The following is a 14,864-nucleotide window of genomic DNA, read 5'->3' as shown; positions in this document are numbered from 1 at the left end:
GGAGAATCCAGCAAGAAGATATAACAATTATAAACATATATGCACCAAACACCAGAGCTTCTACGTGTATGAAGCAAATATTGGCAGAACCCGTCTGTGCAGTCATAGTAAGAGGCTCTAAAACTCTTAATAACAGAACAACCTGCAGACTCTCCACAAGTCCACAGGACGACTCTACCCACCACTGGGCCTGATAAGCACATGCAAAACACGCTACCCCACTCAGCAGAGTACTCGTTTTCCTCAAGTGCACATGCAATATTCTCCAAAATAAATCATACAAAAGTCCACAAAACCAGTCTCACTGATTTTAAAAATGTTGAAATCACATAAAGCATCTTTTCAAATCAAAATGGAGTGAAATTTAAAACTGACAGCAAATGAAAAACAGGAAAATTCTCAGGTATGTAGATGTTAAGCCATGTCCTCCTCAACATCCACCAGATCAAAGTGAAAAGTCACCACGGTATTCTCAGATACCTTGGTACAAGTGAAAATGAAACTGCAGCATATCAAACCTTAAAACTTACCAAGATGCAGAGAAAGCTGAGCTAAGAGGGACACTTACAGCTATAGAAACTTACATGAGGAAAGGATGGATGACCTCGCATTAATGACTCAGCTTTAAGTAACTAGGAAAAAAAAAAACAAATTGAATCCAAATCTAGCATACAGAAGGAAATAAGGAAGGTTAGACTAGGGCTAACTGAAATAGAGAATTGAGAAAGTCAATGAAATCAAGAGCAATTTCTCTGAGAAGAACATTAACTATGCAGAGCAGCTAGACTGATACACAAAATGAAAGAGTCAAAGTGGAAAATAAAAGCAGAAATGAGAGGAGAACATTGCAATTGATTTATAGAAATAAAAAGATTATTATAAGAGAATAGTGTGAACAACTATTTGGCAACAAATTGGTTATTCCTAGAAACATAACATACCAAGATGGAGTTATGAAAAAATGAAAATTACCAAGAAGATTAAATCACTATCAATTAACTTCCTACAAAGTAAAGTGCAGGACTAGAAAGCTTCATTTATGAATCCTACCAAACATGTTAAGAAAAATTAACGCCAATTTTCTTCCAATTCTTCCCCAAAGAGAATGAAACATGTTAACCTCATTCTATTATGCTAGCATTATACTCACACCAAAGCCAGATGAATATAGAAGAAAGGAAACTACAGATCAATACCCACAGTGATGTTAAGGGCTGACAAAATTCCTAAACGGAATATTAACAAGTGGTATTCAAGAACACATTAAAAGTATGTACACCAAGACCAATTTCAAATTATTTCCTGAACAGCTGATTCTTCTTAGAAGAAGGAAGTTGGAGATCTTACACTTTCTGATTTTCTAAAATCTATTACCCATCTACAACATCAGTGTGGTTCTGTCACAAGATGGACACAGACGAATGGAATAGAGTCAAGAGTGGAAGGAAGCCTGGAAGTGAACCTCACATGTGAGGTCAAACGATTCTCCACAACAAGGCCATCAGTAGAGAACAGTCTTGGAACAGGTGGTTGGGAAAACTAGACAGCTACATGCACAAGAGGGGAACTGAATCATTGGTTTATATTATGCACTCAGGACAACTCAAATAGGATCAAGGACCTAAAAAAATAATTAAAACTACAAAACTCCTAGAAGAAAACATGAGGGAAAAGCTTCATAATGTTGGATTTGACTGTGAATTCTTTGACACAAACCAAAAGTGCAGGAAATGAGAGTAAAAACAGACAAATTCGACTATGTCAACATGAAAAACCTGTGAACCAATGAACACAATCAACAGAGAAAGAACAACCTTTAGTATGGGAGCAAATACCTGAAAATTGTGTATCTGATAACAGGGTAATATCCAGAATATGGAGCAAGCTCCTATAACTCAACCACAAATGAAAGAACAACCTGATAAAAATGGAAAAAGGACTTGAACAGACATTTCTCAAAAAAAAAATTATGATGTCAAGCTCATGGAAAGAAGTTCAGTGTCACTAATAATTAGGAAAATGCAAGCAAAGACCACAGTGAGATATCACTTCAAGACCAAAACAAAACAAAAGAAGAAAATGATATTGTTGATGAGGACAAAGAAGATTTGGGATCTTTGTGCACTGTTGGTGGGAAGGCAAAGTGACATGAACTGTGAAAATCACTGTGGTGGATCCTCGAGAATTTAACAGGATTAACATCTGATCCAGTAATTTAACTTCTGAGTGAATTTCAGTACACAAGAATTGAAAGCAGAGTTTGAAGACGTATTCGTACATCCATGTACCTAGCAGCGTTATTCACAACTGCCAAAGGTGGAGGTAGCCCAAGTGTGGACTGATGGATGATTCCATTAACAAAATGTGGTGTATATGCAACAAAATATCATATAACCTTAAAAAGGGGAATATACATACATATGTATTCATATGCATATGTGTATCCTGCAACATGAATGAACCTTAAAACATTATGCTGAGTAAGACATCTAGTGACAGAAGGACAAAGACTACCTGACTCACTCATGTGGAACACTGAGTGGTCAAAGTCCCAGAGAGAATGGCCGTCTCTGGGGTTTCAGGGGAGGAAGAGTAGGGGATTCCTGATTAATGAGGGTTGAATTTCCGGTTCACAAAATGACATCTGGAGATTGGTCACACAACCCTGTGATCATATTTAACCTACTGAGCTACACAATGGCTGAGATGTGCTTTACCAAACTCTTTTGTATTCCTATTAGTACCTTATGATTCCACATGAATATAGTTCTGTATAACGTTCTGCATGCAGCAGGGCTGATGTCCCGTATCTGGGCAGGCACACAGCAGAACGATAGGACCTGGTCAGTTTCACCCCCAGCTCCTCCACTCTCCCTCCCCTTCCTCTCCGTCCCCTTCCTCTGGCCTCCTGTTATCCCTTCCATTCCCATGACAACCCCCTTTTCTTTCCTTCCAGCTTCCACATCTAAAATACAGGATGAGCCCTGACTTTGTCAGTACTTACTAAAGCTTTTTAAGGAGAATGTGCACTATTTAGGCATGATGGAGAGTCCATTGCCCTCTCACTCTATGGTAGATCCTAAATATATTAGAAATCATACCCTGGGCAGCAATCAGAAACTATGATTTTAAAAGGTGCCCTTTAAAGACTAACTGGGTTTTCTTTTAAAGAGCATGGCTTCATCATCGGACAAGAACCTGAAGACCACCAATTTGCTTGGTGCTGGAGAATGGAAATCTCAGAAAGTCAGTGGTTTGGTAGACAAGGTGTCGATATTAACTGACACCTAAGCCAGTAAAGCCCATGGCCAACTTCATTCCAGTCTTCCTCATGCAGGAATACTGCTGCTCCTCACCTGTGTCCAGGTAAGGTCAGGTGAGGACCTGGGCATGGCCCTGTGTGGAAACAGAGGCATGGACTAGGTGGCATCTCACACTATCATCCTAGAAACCAGGAGATGAGCTTCTGAGTGGACCTGCTGTTGTGAAAAGCAAGGGATCAGTATCCTGACTACTTCCCCATTCCTAAAGCCTTGGGAACAACATGAGCAGAAGAACGAATGTCACACGAGGTGAGACAGTGGCAGATCTTTCAAGGTGATGTGGCCACACATACCTCCCTACCTTTTTCAGAGTATAGATGCCCGTGAGGGTGACCTAGGTCCTAAGGATTAGCTATTTATAAAGTCAGTGCAATGCTAGTGAGAGGCTTTAAAAATCACGCAATACCATAGTGTGCATAGCCTCGTGCTGAACAAATGAAGGTTAAGAAATAGGAAACCCCGGGGCTGGGGCTGGGGCTCAGCAGTGGAGCACTCGCCTAGCACGTGGGAGGCCCTGGGTTTCAGCCTCAGCATCATATAAAATAAATAAATAAAAGGAAAGTATTATGTTCAACTACAACTAAAAATGAATAAATATTTTTTTAAAAACCAAATAGCAAACCCAAGCCAGGGTGTCAAGAAATTTATTATAAATGATATGGCACATGAAGAATGAAAAGAAAACAAGTGGGATTTGTCCAGACGGGGCAAAGACCAAGGCAAACATTGCCAAGACAAGTGTAATCAAAGTGCAGAAAATAAAGCGCCACTTAGAACACTTCCAAGGGCAGGCGGAAAGGCTTACAGCAGAGTAGAGCGTGAAGCCGGGTCTCCTGGAAGGATTGTGGACTTTCCCTTTAAACAGCAAGCAGCCCTGAACAGGACCGTGCTGATGATTTGGTGTGAATTATTTATGGGGATGGCAGAGTCTTTTCTTGGATCTGGTATAAGAAGAGAATCAAGAAAAGGCCCCAGGGACTGGAGGCAGTGTTTGGCCAGAGGAGTCTGGGCACGTGTGGATGGCTGCTGCTCTGTGGTAAAGGGAGGTGCACACATCAACGTGTCGTCTTTCTCAACTGCAGACCTGTGTCTCTGCGTATGCAGTCTCTGTGTGTGCTCCTGTGTCCTAGAGATAGCTGGGTGTAGATAGTGTGTACCTCCACTCATTCTGACTGGTTTCCCCATGGCCATTGTGGCCCAGCTATTAATTCCGAGGTCTGGGCAGTTCTGGAGTCCACCAGTGTCTAGGGAGAGAAGCCCCTTCCTGACTGAATCTAACTTTGGCTTGTCTACAGTGGGCTGGATAAGTTTAGTTTTTGGATAACCCCCCAGTCGTGCCTCTGCTGCCATCTTGTCCTAGAAGGGATGTACAAATTTACGTAAAGCCTGTGACCATGGAGAAGATGAATGGAAACCCGGGGACGAAGGGCAGACAGGGGCTTACAAGTAAGAGCACAAACACATCTGTGGGAAACGTTAAGGACTATTGTTCTCAAAAGTCACCTGCTTCCCTTGGGCAGGCACCTGGGCCTAGGATTAAAGTATTTCACAGCCTCTTTCTTGTCCTTGTCTTTCTCATGGGTGGCTGTCACCCCTCCTCCCAATATGACCCCAGGAATTCAAACCTTCACCTTCATACAAAGAACAAAGCCTGCTGCTCCTGCTCCACCCTAGGAGCCCCCTGCCTGCCCCCTGCCTGCCCCCTGCCTGGCTCTGGTACCTGTCTGCACCAGGCAACCTAAAAACAAAATCCAAACAAGAGCCTCTCTTTCCAGAAGGGAATGTGAATAATAATAATAATAATAATGATTATTATTATTATTATTATTATTTTGTAAGAGCCTCACCTTCATCCTGTACTCAGTAGGGCATGGGTGTCACTAGGGAAGACTCCACCCTGTTTCAATCTCCTTCTTGCTGTTCTCCCTCCCCCTCCCTCTCCCTCCCCTCCCTCTCCCACCCCTCCCTCTCTCTCTCCGCCCCCTCCCGAACTTGTTGTGTGTTACTTCATTGACGTTCACGATAGGTTTATAACCAATTGTCATCACTCTTCTAATTTATAGTCACAAATGGAAAATGATACTGATCATGTAGATTTCAGAAGTTCCCACCTCAGCAGGTCCCAGAGCTGAACTAGGTCCCTCTTCCGCGCTCCACCTGTGCAGATGACTAGGTGACCGGCTCACAGGTGGACATGTGAGGGACATCGGGGTTTCTGCACTCCCCAGGCTCCCTGGGCAGAGAGTTCTCCTGAAAGAGGCAGAAAACGGAGTAGACTGAGAAGTGAGCTGCTCTCGGGGCAGGTACCTGCTGGAAAAATGAGGTGGAGAATATGGCCGGAGTTGACCTTCTCATCTCATTCCAAGTCCCCTTCCAGGATGGGAGCAGCTCCCAGAACCCCACGGAAGGGAGCGGTGAGCATCCTCGGTCATCGCGTGACTTACGTGGGTGTCATGAGGTGGGTCCTCCATGCCCAGGCCCTGTCTCACCCGCTGAGGCAGAGAACAGGCCAGGATAAAAGGCTCCAGAGAGACACCTCCACACTCACCTCCCCAGGAGCCCACACCCGCCTGCCCGTGACCACAGTAAGTGACCCTGGGGAAGGGGATAGAGGCACCAGAAGGACGTTCAGAGGAGATGGGGGCGAGGCTGAGCAGGGCTCTGGGGGCTGGAGGACTCTGAGAGAAGGGGAGGAGTTAGCATGGACCACAGGGGAGGGCTGCAGGACTCTGGGACAGGCCTGAGAGGAGGACAGCCAGGTGACTGGGCCCTGGGCTCTGGAGAGAACAGCTGCTCTGCAGTGAGGGGACCCCTCAGAACAGGGGACACTGAGCACGGAGCCTGCTCCTTGGACCAGTGCTGGGAGGGGGTCAGAAATTGACTGACACTGCAGCCCTGTCTCCGCAAAGCAAGAGCTGACACCAGGGCAGGGCACCCGTGGCCGCTCTGGCTCAGGAGACCCACACAGCCATGGGTCGGCCATTCCCTCACTCACTTCCACTTGACCAGGGGACCACAAGCCTGAGGCTGGCCAGGCCCATTGTCTCCATGAGCAGGTGGTCAGCAGAGGACATCTGAGCTCTGACCTGACATGAGGACTGGGGCTCAGGTCAAGGGTGCAGGAGTGGATGGGCTTAGCGTCTCCTCATTAGCCGAGTGGCTGGCTGACCTGATATCGTGAAGATCCTTTGCAGTATGGAGCTGCAGGGAAAATCATCTTGCACGTCACGACAAGAGGGAACGACTGCTTTTCCCTTTTAAAAGTTGTTGTCCCTGTCATGACCCTTAAAGGGGGCACTTTCAGAGTCTGAAGACATTTGCAATAATTTTCTCCATTACATATAGATCTTTGACTCATGGACACATTGTGTGATATTGGTTGGCCTTAGTTTTCTACACTGGTTTGTCTGACTTACAAGGGCATCTGAGCTTCCATATTCATGATGAGGATGAGGATGAGGATGGTGGTGGTGTGAGGGGATGGAGAGGGTAAAACTCCTGGAGACGCTGCTTCTATGATTCTGAGCAATGCTAAGTGGTCAGAGTGGGCAGGTGCCCTGTGTCCTGATCTGACTGTGTTTGTCCCTCCCTCAGCTCCTGAACACCCACCTGCCAAGATGTCCTGCCAGCAGAGCCAGCAGCAGTGCCAGCCCCCTCCCAAGTGCCCCCCCAAGTGCCCTCAAAAGTGCCAGGCCCCTAAGTGCCCCCCTAAGTGCCCCCCTAAGTGCCCCCCTAAGTGCCCTCCAGCCCCTTCCTGCTGCAGTGTCAGCTCCGGGGGCTACTGCAGCTCTGGGGGTGGGGGCTGCTGTGGCTCCAGCTCTGGGGGCTGCTGCAGCTCTGGGGGTGGGGGCTGCTGCAGCTCTGGGGGTGGGGGCTGCTGCCTGAGCCACCACAGGCCCCGCAGGTCCCACCGCCACAGACAGAGCTCTGGCTGCTGCAGCCAGCCCTCAGGGGGCTCGGGCTGCTGTGGAGGGGGCAGCAGCCAGCAGTCTGGAGGCTGCTGCTGAAGGGCCCTTGGCTTCGTCTTCCTCCAGAGACTACAGGAAGTGCTGAAAGGCTTCGGGAAAGCCTGAGTCTGGCCAGGAGCATCTGTCCAGCCTGGTGGGCAGAAGCCAAAGTCTTTCTCCTCACATGCTGGGAACCACAGTCTCCTGTCTGTGCTGTCCACCTGAAGCCCAGGCCCAGTCTCACACGGCATCTGTCGTTCTGCTCTGTTGGCTGAATTGAAATAATAAAATCTGAAGTCTGTTCCCAGCTGACTATAAGACTAATCACTTCCCTGCTTTTGCGACCATTCCCCTCCCACTTCTGTTGGTAGCTCCTCTGGACTCCGAGGACAGAGGCTGGAGTTTGTTATCAGTGGTTTAAGTTTGAATTTTTGTGGGCTTGATTTTTTTCCTCTAATTGTGTGCGTTCCCGTTTAACCAAAGCCCTGGAGCAGCAGTGATTGTTATCATTGCTACTTCAACTTCTGGTTGCTTCCCAGTGTCTAAGTCTGTCCTCCCCAGACACAGGCTGCAGAAGAGCAGGAGGGAAGCTGGGCGGGGGCTTGGGGCTGGAGGCCACATTGCCAGAGGAGGAGAGACAGCGTAGCCTGACAGGTCAGGGGCAAAGCCAGGAAACCACCACCTCTTCACTTCTGTGCTCCCCACTCTATCTGTTAGTTAATTCCCCTGACTCCTCCTCCATTCTATGTTTATATATAATATACAAATATTGTGTGTGTATCTATGCATGTATGTATACACACATATTTTATATGTATTTACATGTGTGTATATATACACATACATTATATGGAATAAATCCATATATTCAAAATTTTAAATCACTTTAATGGTGTATAAATCTTATATAGTAAAATTCACTTATTTTAAACATACAACCTAATGAGCTTTGTCAAACATACACAGTCATGTAACAAGCATCACAAGCAGCATCCTAGATAGGTAGTTGATAATTAATCATGGTTTGTAGAAAGTTTTAAAAGTATAAAAAAGTAATAGATTCATGAAAATATGGATATATTTGACCATATTACAATTAAATTTTGAGAGACAGAAAACACTACTCAAAGATGGAAGGATGAAAATTAACCTGGGAAAACAGAGCACATTTGATAGTGTTGGGACTAAAGTTCCGCTATGATGTGGATATGAATGTCCCCAAAGGCCCGTGGGTAAAGGCTTTATCTCAAGGGTGGTGGTGGAACCTTCCGGAGACGGTGCCTGGTGGGAGGTCTTCTGGGGGGGATTGTGGCCCTGGCTCCTGCTCCTCTCTCTCTGCTCCTTGGACGTGAGGTGAGCAGTTTTTGCCCTGCCATGTGCTCCTTCCGTGAGGTGCCACTTTGTCACAAGCACAAAGCAATAGGGCCAGTCAGTCATGGATTGGAGCCCCCAAAATTGTGAGCCCAAATCAACCTTTCCTTCCTATAATTTGATTAGTTTACATATTGTGTTACAGTAATGGGAAGCTGACTAACCAATATCCCCTATAACAGTGTTCACAGAAATTAAGAATTAAAAAGCAAATTCTACTGTCGGCAGCTGCCCTGGAGGCTGACACCTTTTATGTCCTGATGCCAGGTCACAGTCACTTGGGCGTCACCCCAGCTTGGATAACAAGGCATGGCTCCAGGTGCAGGCATCACCCACGGGGATGGAGCTGCATCACCTGATCCTTTGTAACCCTGCCCCTTTGCCCTTTTGGGGAGAGAATGTTCCATGGACCCTCCCCTTGTGTGTCCCCTATATAAGAATAAAGAATTCCAGTGGCTCTCTTTCCACAGACCCTTAAATTCGCAGAGCCATCTCCAGATTATTGAAAGGTTACCTCTGTGTGGCTGTGTTCTCTCTTTGTCATGTTCTTGAGTTATTGGAATAGTCAGCTTGTGTGAACCCAGAATTAGGTTGCCAGCTAGGAAAGATGGCCACATATTATGATAAAAGATTTGTGGAAGTCATGAATGATCCATTTTAAAACAGAAGAAAAAATAAGAAATGTCAATGACACTAAAATTACATTGTTAAAGATATTCAACTTTTAATGAAGGGACATAACTCATCTTTTTGGAAGGGAGCTGTTAGATTTATAAAACATTGGCAAAGATTCAAAAGGCTCACAAAATTCATCGTTGGCAGGAGCACAAATCATCACCTGCTCTGTGTTATAGGGATTTGGGTGATTTTTATTCATTTAACAAGTGTTTATTGGGTAGATGATTAAAATTGTGAATTGTTATGGTTTAGATGTGGTGTCTCCCAAAAACTCACATGTAAGACAATGCAGAAGTTTCAGAGGAGAAATGACTGGGTTGTAAGAGTCTTAACTGGATCAGTGAATTAATCCCCAGTTAATGGGGATTAACTGAGTGATAACTGAAGTCTTAGGGTACGGCTGGAGGAGGGGTGGGAATTGGGGCATGGCCTGGGTATATATGTTTGTATCTTGCCAGTGGAGTCTCTCTGTCTCTCTCTCTCTCTTTGTCCCTCTCTCTCTGCTTCCTGATCACCATGTGAGCTGCCTCCCTCTGCCACACTCTCCCGCCATGATGTTCTGCCTCCCCTCAAGCCCTGAGGAATGGAGCCAGCCTTCTGTGGACTCAGACCTCTGAAACCAAGAGCCCTCAAATAAAGTTTTTCTCCTTAAAAATTGTTCTGGTCAGATCTTTTAGTTATAGCAGCAAAAAAGCTAACTAAACATAAATGAACATACCTTTTTATATAAAAGTGGTTGTGTGATTTTTTCCAATGACATAAAAATATAAAAATAAAGAATAAATGGACAAGAATGTTCAGTACAGCAATCTAGAAATCATAGGAGAGTTCAATGTATATGAATTCAAGATGCCAAAAATCACACAATACTGAAAACATGATTTTAAAAGACACTATTTAAAATAACAACAGAATTTTCTTTTAGACTTAATTTTTAAATTTTCTGTGAAATTTATTTTAGTTTTCCAACTTGATTAAGGTATACTTGCAAAAAATCTTATATATTTAAAATTTTAGTTTTTCCAACTTGACTAAGGTATACTTGCAAAAAATTTTATATATTATACAACTTTCTAATTTGATATATGAATACATTGTGAACTATACATCAATAACCAAGCTAATTAGTATATCTATAGCATCTGTGTGTGTGTGTGTGTGTGTGTGTGTGTGTGAAGAGCCTTAAGATTTCCCGACTTAGCAAATGTCAAGTATGCAATACATATTTTTAACTATTGTCATGTTGTTGTACCCAGGCTCTCCAGAGTTTGCTTCTCCTGAATAATTAAACCCTTGTCCTTCTTGACCAACATTTCTCCAGGTCTTCCTCCCCCAGTTCCTGGTAATGATCATTCTACTCTATTTTTCTGGGAGTCCCACATTTTTAGATTTCCCCATATAATTGAGATCACAAAGTGTGTCTTTCTTTGTCAAATTTCAATCAACATAATATTCTTTAAGCTTATTTGAGTCATGTATGGCAGGACTTTCTTTTTATTTTTCTAAAGCTGATATTTCAGCACACACACACACACACACACACACACACTCACACACACACACACACAGAGATCCCATTTTGTTTATCCACCCATCTATTGACAGACACTGAGGTTGTGTCAACACAGGGGCTGGTATGAATGAACTTGGGAGTACATGGTCTTCAAAACACTCACTCCTTTCCCCTTGGTTTTATACCCACGAGATCCTTTATTGGATCTGAGGTAGTTCTATTTTTAATCTGTTACAATCCTTCCTATTGTTTCTCAGACTGATTACGCCAATTTACATTCCCAGCAACAGTAGGCAAGGATCCCTTTTGTCCTTTCCTGTCTCCTCTGGTCACCCTTCATCTTCTGTATAACAGACATTGTAACAGGCGTGAGGTGATGTCCTGTTGGGCTTCCATCTGCATTTTTCCTGATGGTCACTGATGTGGAGCACTTTTTATATACCTGTTGGCCATTTGTATGCCTTTGGAGAAACATCTATTCAAGTCCTTTGCCCACTTAGAAGTTGTGTTATTTGATTTTTGTCAAGGAGATATAGAATCCTTTCATCATAATTGTTAAAAGAGTTTGAGAAGATGGAAGAAAAACCCCCAAAGATCACCAATTTGTTTGGTAATGGCCATGGAGCACATAGAGAGGACGAATACTCAGTTTGACTCTCTTCTGATGCTGTCTCAGCCGCGTTTTCTCACATCCTATGAGATGGTGAATGTTTGACCACATAAAAGAGACACTTTGACAAATGGAAATCCTCAGAAAGTCAATAATTTGCTAGACAAGACGTTGATATTAACTGGACATCTAAGCCAGTAAATCCCAAGTCAAGACTTCATTCTAATCTCCCTCATATGAGTAAGCTGTGACTCTTCACCTGGGTCCAGGTAAGGTCAGGTGAGGACCTGGGCGTGGCCCTGAGTGGAAACAGAGGCATGGACCAGGTGGCATCTCACGCCATCATCCTAGAAACCAGGAGATGAGCTTCTGAGAGGACCTGCTGTTGTGAAAAGCAAGGGATCAATATCCTGACCACTTCCCCATTCCTAAAGCCTTGGGAACAACATGAGCAGGAGAAAGAACATCATGTGACAGTGGCAGATCTGTCAAGGTGACATGTCCACACATACTTTGCTGGTCTATCTCAGAGTGTAGTTTCCTATGAGTGTGACCTGATTTAAAGTACAGCTATTTATAAACTGTAAAGTCGATGCTCAGGCAAGCAATAGGTTTCAAATTTATCTATTGTGTGTATAGTCCTCTGTTGGACTAGTGGAGGTCCAGTATAAACCCCAAGCCAGGATGTCAAGGAATTCACTGTACTCTCGTTGGAGTGCCAGGTCACACGAGGAACTGAATAACCCATAAAAATGACGGAATTGAGTGGCGTTGTCCTGGCAGGCAAGGGCCAGGACGCTGTGGCAGGAACAGACATTATTCAAGCTCAGAAAATGATGCAATTCAGCTCAGAACACTTCAGTGAGTGTGGGTGGCAAATGCTTACAGCAGAGGTGGAGCTGAGGGCCATATTACATAGAAGGGTTTTGGAATTTTTCCCTTAAGGAGCACACAGACCTAAACAAGACTTTACTAATGACTTAGTTTTTCTTTTTCTTTCTTTCTCTCTTTCTTTTTTTTCTTTTCTTTTTTTTGCGGGGGGGAGGCGGGCAGTGCTGGGGATTGAACCCAGGGCCTTGTGCATGTGAGGCACAAACTCTTCCAACTGAGCCATATCCCCAGCCCCCTACTAATGACTTAGGATTCATCATTTATGGGGATGGGAAAGTTTTTTTCCTGATTTTGACATAGGAACAGAATCATCGAACCTCTTTTATTCTGGTTTGGGCTCTTGTCCCCAGAGAGCAAGGCAGCACGTGGACAGGCAGCCCTGCCTCTCGTCAGCTGCGCAGGTCCTATGAGCACAGATGACACACAGATTCAGAACAGTTCCCAGGACCAACCCTCAGAACCTCTTCTTGGAGCCAGGCCTCCAAAGCCATTTTTTTCTTATTTTCTTGATGTTCTTTGAATTTTAGTTAAAAGCCTCTAAACTTCCCTGGTGTGTCCCTGCCCTCAGGGAGTGTCCCTGGCCATCCCACTGGACCCTGTGTATAGGTGTGCATGTGTGTGTGCACCCATGTGTGTCTACAGCATCCTGGAGCAGAACTCAGACACGCCTGGTTCTGCTACTTACTAGCTGTGGAAATCACATTGCTCGTTCTCAGGTTCGAGAATGTTATAATATAGATGAAGAAGGTTAGTGTCCAGACTGCTGTGAGGGACAACAGGATCACAGAGGGGAAATACCTGGTCAGGTCCTGTGACAGGTGCTAAGAGCCATAGCCAAGTAGTATGATGCATGGCATTTTTGGTTGAAAGGTGAGGCCAGCAAGCCATTGAGATGATATGATTATGTTAAGATCTGCATTCATATGGATATTAGACCCCTGCTGTCCACCTTGGCCTGCTACGGGACTCCTGGAGAGTTCCCATTGGTTGGGGAAGTGTGGTAGGTGGGAATTCAGGAGGAGGGACTTCCTGTTGGAGTGTCCAGGAGGACGCTGCGTATGTCGGTCGGTCGGCATTTTTCCCGGGAGCGAATGGGGCATTGGCGGGGAGTTTCAAAAATAAAGTTTGTTCCTGCTTGAGTGGCTCGTGATTTTGTGCCCAGACTGCGGCAACAGGTATGACTCTAATAGAAGTACTTGTCTATTGGTAATTAAGAGGGAATGAGGGTTTTTTTTTTACCCTGTTGTATGTGTGTGTGTGTGTGTGTGTGTGTGTTTTCCCATGTCTGGAGGGCAACATTTAAAATATAGGAAAATTAATTAGATGAAAGCAAATGAGACCTAGCATTAATGATGTGAAAAAAGTTCTCCCTTCAGGAAGTATCCTCAATAATTTGCCAGAGCATGGGATGAGTTCCAGATTGGTTGAATACACCCACATCCAGGTTACAATGGACATGGAGGAAGGATATCTGGTGAAATGTATGTGCTCATAAATTTGGGGTATTTTAGAGTATTGCATTTAATTGATCATATATATGCATGTGTGTGCTTAGATAGGGATGTAAATGTATGCTAGACTTGGACATGGGTATTAATAGATATAGATATAAATGCAGATATAGATATAGATACTGTTTATGTGAGATAGCCTGCAAACAATATTTTGATAAATGTGTTGACAGCACAATTCTAGCCTTATTTTTCATCAGCAACTAGGCAAAAGTTAAGTGTCGATGGGTGGTTAATAGAGTTTGAAGTGTTTTATCATTGGCATTGACATGACTTTATACCATTCTACAATGGTTTAGGTTATCTTCACAGGAGACCACACTGAGGGCAACACAGTGATGTACGTTGGCCACATCACCCTGCGGAGGTCTACCACCGTCTCACTTGTGAAACATGTTTGCTCAGGTTTTTCTCATAGGCTTAGTTATGGGGATGAGGACATGACCAGGATATCCTGGTCTTGGCTCACACAGGAGCCCTGTTCCCAATTGCTAAATGATGGGGAGAAGAGGTCATCTGTCCCACGTCTCTGGTCTCTGTCTTGAGACAGGGCAGCATGGACTTAGGGGCTAAATCAGCAGTATGTCGCAGCATCACTGGGCCTGATCCTGAGGCTTGGATGTTAGCCATTGATAGTTTTGAGACCATTCAGTAAACGTTTGTGTCTATCCAAAACTTTCTGAGCCACCTATCCACCTAACAATTTGTCTCTTTTATCGTTATTCTCTTATCTACTCAGGTAACAATAAGGAGCAGTGCTGAGAAGCTGAGGGAGAAAACTCCAGGCTGAATTGACTTTCCACTGCGCTCTCTCACTTTCCTCCTTCTAACAAGCCATGAGTGGGCACATTAATGAGTTTACATTTAACTCTCCCTAAAATCTTTCTGTAAATTATAAAGGATAAAATGATAGTCTAAAACTAATAGAAAATATAAGAAATTGTTTCTTAATTGTTAAGTCAGAAAGGTATTTTAAGAATTCAAAAAAAAATTGTAATAAAGATTTGAATGTTGGACACA

General features: G+C 44.2%; 1 non-coding gene across 1 annotated transcript; it reads right to left on the bottom strand.

Moving 5' to 3' along the window:
- Nucleotides 1-12,488: 12,488 nt before the first annotated feature.
- Nucleotides 12,489-12,567, bottom strand: Trnav-cac (transfer RNA valine (anticodon CAC)). Its single transcript has one exon. It is a non-coding gene; the product is annotated as a tRNA-Val (tRNA).
- Nucleotides 12,568-14,864: the final 2,297 nt, after the last annotated feature.

This window comes from Urocitellus parryii, chromosome 11 (genome assembly GCF_045843805.1).
Source record: "Urocitellus parryii isolate mUroPar1 chromosome 11, mUroPar1.hap1, whole genome shotgun sequence".
Classification (NCBI taxonomy): domain Eukaryota; kingdom Metazoa; phylum Chordata; class Mammalia; order Rodentia; family Sciuridae; genus Urocitellus; species Urocitellus parryii.
This window is presented reverse-complemented; position numbering and strand designations above follow the sequence as displayed.